Below are 13,302 nucleotides of genomic sequence, written 5' to 3'. Positions count from 1 at the left end.
AAATGCTCTGTTCCTGGACTTTCCTGGTAATGTATGATTGCCATCACCTGTGGTGAGCTAGATAATTGATAAGAAAGGTGTTTCACCACAGGTGATGGCAACCATACATTACCAGGAAAGTCCAGGAACAGAGTATTTTCTCCCTCATGGAGAGGGTAAGGTAGGCAAGCATGGGTTAGGTATTTGCAGTTTCTCTCCAGTGGTTTTGATAAAGGGCAGCCATAGCGTAAAGACCGAGTTAACTCTATGTGTCCCTTAATGGTGGGAACAGAATATACAGTCTATACCACAGCTGGGGCAATGCTTTTATTATCTGTTTTCATTGCAAGTAACCACACATAATGAAACATATGGGGGGTAATTCCAAGTTGATCGCAGCAGGAATTTTGTTAGCACTTGGGCAAAACCATGTGCACTGCAGGGGGGGGGGGGGGGGGCAGATATAACATGTGCAGAAAGAGTTAGTTTTGGGTGGGTTATTTTGTTTCTGTCCAGGGTAAATACTGGCTGCTTTATTTTTACACTGCAAATTAGATTGCAGATTGAACACACCACACCCAAATCTAATAGGCCCTACACACATGCCGATATTCTGAAAGATATGAACGATCTCGTTCATAAATGAACGAGAACTCGTTCATATCTTTCAGTGTGGAGACTCCAGCGATGAACGATGCGCGGCCCCGCGCTCGTTCATCGCTGATCTACCGTCGGCTGTGCATGCAGGCCAATATGGACGATCTCGTCCATATTTGCCTGCACTTCAATGCAGCCGGGTGACGGGGGGAGTGAAGAAACTTCACTCCCCCCGTCACTGCCCCCCCGCCGCCGGGTTGCTCGTCGGCCGTCGGGCACCTCGGCGGCGCATCGCCGAGTGTGTAGGGCCCCTTACTCTTTCTGCACATGTTAAATCTGCCTCCCCTGCAGTGCACATGGTTTTGCCCAACTGCTAACAAAATTCCCGCTGCGATCAACTTGGAATTACCCCCATGGTGCATTGCAGACAATTTGGTCCTTCTGCTCCCTGTTACTTAGAAGTGAACTAATAGAATTGGAATTCAATTTCAGAGGCCTATAAAATGACCATATTATCCCTTTAACCTGGGACACTCATGAATTACACAGGTTCGGTGGCTGCTTAAAACCAGATGAAAGGCAGGCTTGTAGTCAGCCAGCCACAGAACCTGTGTAATCCATGAGTGTCCCAGTTCAAACGGATAATATGGTCAATCTGGATGGAACGAAAATCTGGTAATGTATGGGGAGCAAATGACAATTGACTATTTGCTTCCAAACACTGGAAACCAGACAAACACAGTCATTCAGACAAATTGGTTAAATCTGTTTGGTTTAACTAAAGATTAATCTGAACAACCGTTTTTGTCCATTTTGGGAACAAATGGTTTCATTCATTGTCATTTGCTCCCAGACTTTAATAGCATTTCTTTCCAACCGGCCAGATTGGACAGATAATTTTATAGCGTGTATCCAGTTTAATACACATATCCATAATTCTAAAATACACCCTATAAGATTATCTGTCCAATTTGGCTGGTTGGACAGAAAATCTGGTAATGTATGGGAGCAAATGACAATCAAAATATGGAAAATGGACAAAACAGTTGTTCGTATAAATTGGTGAAATCAAACTAATTTAACCAATTTGCCAGAATGACCATTTTTGTCCATTTTCCAGTGTTTAGGAGCAAATGGCCATTTGTAATTTGCTCCCATACATTACCAGATTATTTTTTCCAACCAGAAAGATTGGACAGATAATCTTATAGTGTGTATCCAGTACCTCCTCCAAGCCACAATCTTCTCTACCTCTCGTCACAGGTGATTAATGGGGCAAACTCTTCTGCATGTGAATGCACCATACAGTGACTGAGCTCTCAACAAAGGTCATCGCTGTGGATATAATTTCAGATGGGCCCATTGTATAAATCTCTTATTTTGTAGGGGATCTAGGGACTCACCTGTCCAACATCTATACGCCCAGTTACAGCCACAGGTGAAGATTGAGCTGAGATATGTATGACCCTTCCGTAGTTACATTTATGAGCAACTCTGAATTAAACCTTATTTTGTCTGCCGAAATGTACAACGCTGCAGAATAAGTTGCTGCTATATTAGTAACGATAAACTTAGTGGGTACGTTATGTGGTCGCAGTTCTGGCTGCTTTCTGCCATCAGATGTCCTATGTGAAGATCCGTCAGTATTCTGAGTCACATGCATGTATGCAGCAACAGGATTCATCTATATTATTATCAGCCTTTATTTACATGGTGCCACAAGGGGTCTGCAGCGCCTTACAGAGTACATAAACAGAAACAGTGTGAACAAGACAAGAAAAAAGTGACTTACAGTGCAGAACATTGCAGAATGTGGACAAGGTAGTACCTAAATGAGCAGCGGGGTGGCCAAACCCAAAGGTTTGGTGCCGCTGTAGACAGTGAGGAGATGCACAAGAGGGAAGAGGGCTCATGCTCATGAAAGCTTACACTCTGAAGGGGAGTGGGAGACCGACAGAGATGACACAGAAGGGAGTGACAGTGAGCATGGAGCAGTGGGTTACTTAGGATGAGAGCTGGAAGGCCCATTTGAAGTTTTGTAGAGGTGGAGACTAGAGATGAGCGGGTTCGGTTCCTCTGAATCCGAACCCGCCCGAACTTCAGGTTTTTTACACGGGTCCGAGCAGGCTCGGATCTTCCCGCCTTGCTCGGCTAACCCGAGCGTCATCATCACGCTGTCGGATTCTCGCGAGGCTCGGATTCTATCGCGAGACTCGGATTCTATATAAGGAGCCGCGCGTCGCCGCCATTTTCACACGTGCATTGAGAGTCATAGGGAGAGGACGTGGCTGGCGTCCTCTCCGTTTAGAGAAGAGAGAGACACAGTATTTTCGGGGAGCATTATTAGGAGGAGTACTACTGTATACTACTATACTACTTGCTGAAGTGATATTTATAGATTAGATAGTGTGACTGTAAGTGTATTATCTGACTTGTGGGGGAGACACTGACAGTGGGGAGCAGTTAGAGTCTGAGAGCAGGACTCAGGAGTACATATAACGTACAGTGCACACTTTTGCTGCCAGAGTCAGTGCCACACTGCCATTGTTGTGACCACACTGACCACCAGTATAATAATATATTTTGTGATTGTCTGCTTAGGCCTCGGAGTACTAGTTGCAAGTTGCAACGTGACCTGCCCTGAAGTGACCACCAGTTTAATAATCAATCACCACCAGTTTAATATATATATATATATATATATATATATAATTGTATATAATATATATATATATATATATAATATTGTATACCACCTACCCGTGTTTTTTTTTTTTTTTCATTCTTCTTTATACATACTACTATAGTAGCTTACTGTAGCAGTCTGCGGTGCTGTGCTGACCTGACAGTGTCCAGCAGGTCCGTCATCAGTCATTACATAATAAATATATATAGTACCTGTCCGGCTGCAGTACTAGTGATATTATATTGATTTCATCTCATTATCAATAATTTATCATCCAGTCTAGACTCTATATTAGCAGCAGACACAGTACGTTAGTCCACGGCTGTAGCTACCTCTGTGTCGGCACTCGGCAGTCCATCCATAATTGTATACCACCTACCCGTGGTTTTTTTTTTTCTTTCTTCTTTCTACATACTACTATAGAGTATAGTAGCTTACTGTAGCAGTCTGCGGTGCTGCTGAGCTGACAGTGTCCAGCAGGTCCGTCATCAGTCATCATTACCTAATAAATATATTATCTACCTGTCCGGCTGCAGTACTAGTGATATTATATATACATACATATATATATTGATTTCATCTCATTATCAATCATCCAGTCTATATTAGCAGCAGACACAGTACGTTAGTCCACGGCTGTAGCTACCTCTGTGTCGGCACTCAGCAGTCCATCCATAATTGTATACCACCTACCCGTGGTTTTTTTTTTTTCTTTCTTCTTTGTACATACTACTATAGTATAGTAGCTTACTGTAGCAGTCTGCGGTGCTGCTGAGCTGACAGTGTCCAGCAGGTCCGTCATCAGTCATCATTACCTAATAAATATATTATCTACCTGTCCGGCTGCAGTACTAGTGATATTATATATACATACATATATATATTGATTTCATCTCATTATCAATCATCCAGTCTATATTAGCAGCAGACACAGTACGTTAGTCCACGGCTGTAGCTACCTCTGTGTCGGCACTCAGCAGTCCATCCATAATTGTATACCACCTACCCGTGTTTTTTTTTTTTTCTTTCTTTCTTCTTTGTACATACTACTATAGTATAGTAGCTTACTGTAGCAGTCTGCGGTGCTGCTGAGCTGACAGTGTCCAGCAGGTCCGTCATCAGTCATCATTACCTAATAAATATATTATCTACCTGTCCGGCTGCAGTACTAGTGATATTATATATACATACATATATATATTGATTTCATCTAATTATCAATCATCCAGTCTATATTAGCAGCAGACACAGTACGTTAGTCCACGGCTGTAGCTACCTCTGTGTCGGCACTCGGCAGTCCATCCATAATTGTATACCACCTACCCGTGGTTTTTTTTTTTTCTTTCTTCTTTGTACATACTACTATAGTATAGTAGCTTACTGTAGCAGTCTGCGGTGCTGCTGAGCTGACAGTGTCCAGCAGGTCCGTCATCAGTCATCATTACCTAATAAATATATTATCTACCTGTCCGGCTGCAGTACTAGTGATATTATATATACATACATATATATATTGATTTCATCTCATTATCAATCATCCAGTCTATATTAGCAGCAGACACAGTACGTTAGTCCACGGCTGTAGCTACCTCTGTGTCGGCACTCGGCAGTCCATCCATAATTGTATACCACCTACCCGTGGTTTTTTTTTTTTCTTTCTTCTTTGTACATACTACTATAGTATAGTAGCTTACTGTAGCAGTCTGCGGTGCTGCTGAGCTGACAGTGTCCAGCAGGTCCGTCATCAGTCATCATTACCTAATAAATATATTATCTACCTGTCCGGCTGCAGTACTAGTGATATTATATATACATACATATATATATTGATTTCATCTCATTATCAATCATCCAGTCTATATTAGCAGCAGACACAGTACGTTAGTCCACGGCTGTAGCTACCTCTGTGTCGGCACTCGGCAGTCCATCCATAATTGTATACCACCTACCCGTGGTTTTTTTTTTTTCTTTCTTCTTTGTACATACTACTATAGTATAGTAGCTTACTGTAGCAGTCTGCGGTGCTGCTGAGCTGACAGTGTCCAGCAGGTCCATCATCAGTCATCATTACCTAATAAATATATTATCTACCTGTCCGGCTGCAGTACTAGTGATATTATATATATATATACATACATATATATATTGATTTCATCTCATTATCAATCATCCAGTCTATATTAGCAGCAGACACAGTACGTTAGTCCACGGCTGTAGCTACCTCTGTGTCGGCACTCAGCAGTCCATCCATAATTGTATACCACCTACCCGTGGGTTTTTTTTTTTTCTTTCTTCTTTGTACATACTACTATCGTATAGTAGCTTACTGTAGCAGTCTGCGGTGCTGCTGAGCTGACAGTGTCCAGCAGGTCCGTCATCAGTCATCATTACCTAATAAATATATTATCTACCTGTCCGGCTGCAGTACTAGTGATATTATATATACATACATATATATATATTGATTTCATCTCATTATCATCCAGTCTATATTAGCAGCAGACACAGTACGGTAGTCCACGGCTGTAGCTACCTCTGTGTCGGCACTCGGCAGTCCATCCATAAGTATACTAGTATCCATCCATCTCCATTGTTTACCTGAGGTGCCTTTTAGTTGTGCCTATTAAAATATGGAGAACAAAAATGTTGAGGTTCCAAAATTAGGGAAAGATCAAGATCCACTTCCACCTCGTGCTGAAGCTGCTGCCACTAGTCATGGCCGAGACGATGAAATGCCAGCAACGTCGTCTGCCAAGGCCGATGCCCAATGTCATAGTACAGAGCATGTCAAATCCAAAACACCAAATATCAGTAAAAAAAGGACTCCAAAACCTAAAATAAAATTGTCGGAGGAGAAGCGTAAACTTGCCAATATGCCATTTACCACATGGAGTGGCAAGGAACGGCTGAGGCCCTGGCCTATGTTCATGGCTAGTGGTTCAGCTTCACATGAGGATGGAAGCACTCAGCCTCTCACTAGAAAACTGAAAAGACTCAAGCTGGCAAAAGCACCGCAAAGAACTGTGCGTTCTTCGAAATCCCAAATCCACAAGGAGAGTCCAATTGTGTCGGTTGCGATGCCTGACCTTCCCAACACTGGACGTGAAGAGCATGCGCCTTCCACCATTTGCACGCCCCCTGCAAGTGCTGGAAGGAGCACCCGCAGTCCAGTTCCTGATAGTCAAGATTGAAGATGTCAGTGTTGAAGTACACCAGGATGAGGAGGATATGGGTGTTGCTGGCGCTGGGGAGGAAATTGACCAGGAGGATTCTGATGGTGAGGTGGTTTGTTTAAGTCAGGCACCCGGGGAGACACCTGTTGTCCGTGGGAGGAATATGGCCGTTGACATGCCTGGTGAAAATACCAAAAAAATCAGCTCTTCAGTGTGGAGGTATTTCAACAGAAAAGCGGACAACAGGTGTCAAGCCGTGTGTTGCCTTTGTCAAGCTGTAATAAGTAGGGGTAAGGACGTTAACCACCTCGGAACATCCTCCCTTATACGTCACCTGCAGCGCATTCATAATAAGTCAGTGACAAGTTCAAAAACTTTGGGCGACAGCGGAAGCAGTCCACTGACCAGTAAATCCCTTCCTCTTGTAACCAAGCTCACGCAAACCACCCCACCAACTCCCTCAGTGTCAATTTCCTCCTTCCCCAGGAATGCCAATAGTCCTGCAGGCCATGTCACTGGCAATTCTGACGAGTCCTCTCCTGCCTGGGATTCCTCCGATGCATCCTTGCGTGTAACGCCTACTGCTGCTGGCGCTGCTGTTGTTGCTGCTGGGAGTCGATGGTCATCCCAGAGGGGAAGTCGTAAGCCCACTTGTACTACTTCCAGTAAGCAATTGACTGTCCAACAGTCCTTTGCGAGGAAGATGAAATATCACAGCAGTCATCCTGCTGCAAAGCGGATAACTGAGGCCTTGACAACTATGTTGGTGTTAGACGTGCGTCCGGTATCCGCCGTTAGTTCACAGGGAACTAGACAATTTATTGAGGCAGTGTGCCCCCGTTACCAAATACCATCTAGGTTCCACTTCTCTAGGCAGGCGATACCGAGAATGTACACGGACGTCAGAAAAAGACTCACCAGTGTCCTAAAAAATGCAGTTGTACCCAATGTCCACTTAACCACGGACATGTGGACAAGTGGAGCAGGGCAGGGTCAGGACTATATGACTGTGACAGCCCACTGGGTAGATGTATGGACTCCCGCCGCAAGAACAGCAGCGGCGGCACCAGTAGCAGCATCTCGCAAACGCCAACTCTTTCCTAGGCAGGCTACGCTTTGTATCACCGCTTTCCAGAATACGCACACAGCTGAAAACCTCTTACGGCAACTGAGGAAGATCATCGCGGAATGGCTTACCCCAATTGGACTCTCCTGTGGATTTGTGGCATCGGACAACGCCAGCAATATTGTGTGTGCATTAAATATGGGCAAATTCCAGCACGTCCCATGTTTTGCACATACCTTGAATTTGGTGGTGCAGAATTTTTTAAAAAACGACAGGGGCGTGCAAGAGATGCTGTCGGTGGCCAGAAGAATTGCGGGACACTTTCGGCGTACAGGCACCACGTACAGAAGACTGGAGCACCACCAAAAACTACTGAACCTGCCCTGCCATCATCTGAAGCAAGAAGTGGTAACGAGGTGGAATTCAACCCTCTATATGCTTCAGAGGTTGGAGGAGCAGCAAAAGGCCATTCAAGCCTATACAATTGAGCACGATATAGGAGGTGGAATGCACCTGTCTCAAGCGCAGTGGAGAATGATTTCAACGTTGTGCAAGGTTCTGATGCCCTTTGAACTTGCCACACGTGAAGTCAGTTCAGACACTGCCAGCCTGAGTCAGGTCATTCCCCTCATCAGGCTTTTGCAGAAGAAGCTGGAGACATTGAAGGAGGAGCTAACACGGAGCGATTCCGCTAGGCATGTGGGACTTGTGGATGGAGCCCTTAATTCGCTTAACAAGGATTCACGGGTGGTCAATCTGTTGAAATCAGAGCACTACATTTTGGCCACCGTGCTCGATCCTAGATTTAAAGCCTACCTTGGATCTCTCTTTCCGGCAGACACAAATCTGCTGGGGTTGAAAGACCTGCTGGTGAGAAAATTGTCAAGTCAAGCGGAACGCGACCTGTCAACATCTCCTCCTTCACATTCTCCCGCAACTGGGGGTGCGAGGAAAAGGGTCAGAATTCCGAGCCCACCCGCTGGCGGTGATGCAGGGCAGTCTGGAGCGACTGCTGATGCTGACATCTGGTCCGGACTGAAGGACCTGACAACGATTACGGACATGTCGTCTACTGTCACTGCATATGATTCTCTCACCATTGAAAGAATGGTGGAGGATTATATGAGTGACCGCATCCAAGTAGGCACGTCACACAGTCCGTACTTATACTGGCAGGAAAAAGAGTCAATTTGGAGGCCCTTGCACAAACTGGCTTTATTCTACCTAAGTTGCCCTCCCACAAGTGTGTACTCCGAAAGAGTGTTTAGTGCCGCCGCTCACCTTGTCAGCAATCGGCGTACGAGGTTACATCCAGAAAATGTGGAGAAGATGATGTTCATTAAAATGAATTATAATCAATTCCTCCGTGGAGACATTGACCAGCAGCAATTGCCTCCACAAAGTACACAGGGAGCTGAGATGGTGGATTCCAGTGGGGACGAATTGATAATCTGTGAGGAGGGGGATGTACACGGTGATATATCGGAGGATGATGATGAGGTGGACATCTTGCCTCTGTAGAGCCAGTTTGTGCAAGGAGAGATTAATTGCTTCTTTTTTGGTGGGGGTCCAAACCAACCCGTCATTTCAGTCACAGTCGTGTGGCAGACCCTGTCACTGAAATGATGGGTTGGTTAAAGTGTGCATGTCCTGTTTATACAACATAAGGGTGGGTGGGAGGGCCCAAGGACAATTCCATCTTGCACCTCTTTTTTCTTTAATTTTTCTTTGCGTCATGTGCTGTTTGGGGAGGGTTTTTTGGAAGGGACATCCTGCGTGACACTGCAGTGCCACTCCTAGATGGGCCCGGTGTTTGTGTCGGCCACTAGGGTCGCTTATCTTACTCACACAGCTACCTCATTGCGCCTCTTTTTTTCTTTGCGTCATGTGCTGTTTGGGGAGGGTTTTTTGGAAGGGACATCCTGCGTGACACTGCAGTGACACTCCTAGATGGGCCCGGTGTTTGTGTCGGCCACTAGGGTCGCTTATCTTACTCACACAGCTACCTCATTGCGCCTCTTTTTTTCTTTGCGTCATGTGCTGTTTGGGGAGGGTTTTTTGGAAGGGACATCCTGCGTGACACTGCAGTGACACTCCTAGATGGGCCCGGTGTTTGTGTCGGCCACTAGGGTCGCTTATCTTACTCACACAGCTACCTCATTGCGCCTCTTTTTTTCTTTGCGTCATGTGCTGTTTGGGGAGGGTTTTTTGGAAGGGACATCCTGCGTGACACTGCAGTGACACTCCTAGATGGGCCCGGTGTTTGTGTCGGCCACTAGGGTCGCTTATCTTACTCACACAGCTACCTCATTGCGCCTCTTTTTTTCTTTGCGTCATGTGCTGTTTGGGGAGGGTTTTTTGGAAGGGACATCCTGCGTGACACTGCAGTGACACTCCTAGATGGGCCCTGTGTTTGTGTCGGCCACTAGGGTCGCTTATCTTACTCACACAGCTACCTCATTGCGCCTCTTTTTTTCTTTGCGTCATGTGCTGTTTGGGGAGGGTTTTTTGGAAGGGACATCCTGCGTGACACTGCAGTGACACTCCTAGATGGGCCCGGTGTTTGTGTCGGCCACTAGGGTCGCTTAGCTTAGTCATCCAGCGACCTAGGTGCAAATTTTAGGACTAAAAATAATATTGTGAGGTGTGAGGTATTCAGAATAGACTGAAAATGAGTGTAAGTTATGGTTTTTGAGGTTAATAATACTTTGGGATCAAAATGACCCCCAAATTCTATGATTTAAGCTGTTTTTTAGTGTTTTTTGAAAAAAACACCCGAATCCGACAAAAAAAATTCGGTGAGGTTTTGCCAAAACGCGGTCGAACCCAAAACACGGCCGCGGAACCGAACCCAAAACCAAAACACAAAACCCGAAAAATTTCCGGCGCTCATCTCTAGTGGAGACTCTGATAGAGAGAGGGATAGAGTTCCAGTGGTAGGGATTAGCACAGGCAAAATCTTGGAGGCAGGAGTGGGAGGAAGTTGGCAGGATGGGAGGCATTCATTTGTGGAGCAAAGTGGGTGGGAGGGAGTGTGAAGGGAGACGAGGTTAGAGACGTAAATAGGAGAGGAATGGGTGAGGGCTTTGAAAGTGAGTGTGAGAATGTTTGAATTGGGTTCTGAAGGAGAAGGGGAGCCAGTGTAGGGCTTGCAGGAGAGGAGAGGAAGACTGGAGAGGAAGATGAGCTGGCCAGCAGTATTGAGTACAGACTGGAGTGGAGAGAAGCAGTAGTCAGGCAGGCCAGATAGGAGGTTATAGTAGTCCAGTCTGGAGATGACCAGTGAGTGGATGAGGGTCTTAAAGGGGGTACTCACGGAGCGATAATCTAAGCAATCTGACCAGATTGCTTAGATTTTAAGCATGATCGCTCCGTGTGTACCCCCCACAGCGATAGCGATGCGCAGCCCCGCGCATCACTATCGCTGGTGCTAGATTGGCCTGGCCTGGCCAATCTAGCAGGTCGCTCATTTCACCCGCTGGGTGAAATGAGCGCCCCCCGTCTCCCTCTGCACGCTCAGCACACATCTCTCCCACATCTGCCCGTGAAACTGCGGGACTGCGAGAGGTACTGAATTTGAGGTTTGAAGGAGAGGGAAGAGCCAAGGATAACTGAAATACAGCACATTTATGAGCTAGAAGAGATGATGGTGCCATCAACAGATAATGAAATTGAGGGAGGTGAGGTTGGGGGGGGGGGGGGGGAGATCGGCTCAGTCTTATACCCCTTTCACACCTTGTGGATAACTCAGGTTATTGCCGGGGCAGTCAGCGCAACCCGAGTCCTGGCTTAGTGTGAAACGCTTCCCCCATATTGTGCGTCCCTGGTCCACTGCCTGGGTCTTGACCAGGGTTAATCCCATGTCTAACTCGGGTAAATTTTGATGTGAATGGCGTGACCCAGGTTACTTTAAAATAACACATGCGTACTCAGACAGAAGCCTGAGCTTTGGCTTCCAATACTAGATTTAAAAAAATAAAAATAAAGTTGTTTAAAAAAAAAAATTAACTAAACAAAACGGAAAAAATAGTTTAATAAAACATTTTTTTCTGTGAGCACCTCTTTCTGACGTTGTTAAATGATTAAACACTACGAATTGTCTCTTGAGTGTTATTGTGTATGACTCATCAACCACAATAACATCACATGCCAGTGTTATTGTGCATTACTCATTAGCCACAAAAACATCACATGTCTGTGTCACCAGACTGATTAGACTGCAGGTGCATGTTGTTTACTTTTCTCTATAAAAGGGTCTGGATGTGCCCAACCCTGCTACTGTGTTATAGATCATCACAGTGCTGTATGGCTGTACAGTACTTAGCCCAGGAGAGATGGATATCTTATCATATTGACTGCTGTGTATCTTCTATCACCTGTATCCTGTTACGTTCATTAAAACATACTCTGGTTTGGAATCAATGGGGGTAATTCCAAGTTGATCGCAGCAGGAATTTTGTTAGCAGTTGGGCAAAACCATGGGGGAAATTCCAAGTTGATCGCAGCAGGATTTTTGATAGCAACTCGGCAAAACCATGTGCACTGCAGGGGAGGCAGATATAATATGTGCAGAGAGAGTTAGATTTGGGTGTGGTGTGTTCAATCTGCAATCTAAATTGCAGTGTAAAAATAAAGCAGCCAGTATTTACCCTGCACAGAAATAAAATAACCCACCCAAATCTAACTCTTTCTGCACATGTTATATCTGCCTCCCCTGCAGTGCACATGGTTTTGCCCAGTTGCTATCAAAAATCCTGCTACGACCAACTTGGAATTACCCCCCATGTGCACTGCAGGGGAGGCAGATATAACATGTGCAGTGAGAGTTAAGGGGGGTACTCACGGAGCGATCGCTGCTTAAAATCTAAGCAATCTGACTAGATTGCTTAGATTTTAAGCACAATCGCTCCGTGTGTAGCCCCCTCAGCGATAGCGATGCGCAGCCCCGCGCATCGCTATCGCTGCTGCTAGATTGGCCTGCATGCAGGCCAATCTAGCGGGTCGCTCACTTCACCCGCTGGGTGAAGTGAGCGGCCCCCCGTCTCCCCCCCCGCACGCTCAGCACAGATCGCGCTGTGCTGAGCGCCGGGAGAGATGTGTGCTGAGCGGTTCGCTCAGCACACATCTCTCTGACATCGGCCAGTGAGTACTGGCCTTTAGTTTTGGGTGGGTTATTTTTAGTGATGTGTTTTGTGTTTTGGTTTTGGATTCGGTTCCGCGGCCGTGTTTTGGATTCGGACGCGTTTTGGCAAAACCTCACCGAAAATTTTTTGTCGTATTCGGGTGTGTTTTGGATTCGGGTGTTTTTTTTTCAAAAAACCCTAAAAAACAGCTTAAATCATAGAATTCGGGGGTCATTTTGATCCCATAGTATTATTAACCTCAATTACCATAATTTCCACTCATTTCCAGTCTATTCTGAACACCTCACACCTCACAATATTATTTTTAGTCCTACAATTTGCATCAAGGTCGCTGGATGACTAAGCTAAGCGACCCAAGTGGCCGACACAAACACCTGGCCCATCTAGGAGTGGCACTGCAGTGTCAGACAGGATGGCCGATTTAAAAAATAGTCCCCAAACAGCACATGATGCAAAGAAAAAAAGAGGCGCACCAAGGTGGCTGTTTGACTAAGCTAAGCGACACAAGTGGCCGACACAAACACCTGGCCCATCTAGGAGTGGCACTGCAGTGTCAATCAAGATAGGATGGCACTTCCAAAAAAATTGTCCCCAAACAGCACATGATGCAAAGAAAAAAAGAGGCGCACCAAGGTGGCTGTGTGACTAAGCTAAGCG

The sequence above is a fragment of the Pseudophryne corroboree genome, chromosome 9 (assembly GCF_028390025.1).
Source record: "Pseudophryne corroboree isolate aPseCor3 chromosome 9, aPseCor3.hap2, whole genome shotgun sequence".
Lineage (NCBI taxonomy): Eukaryota > Metazoa > Chordata > Amphibia > Anura > Myobatrachidae > Pseudophryne > Pseudophryne corroboree.
Note: the sequence above shows the minus strand (reverse complement) of the source record.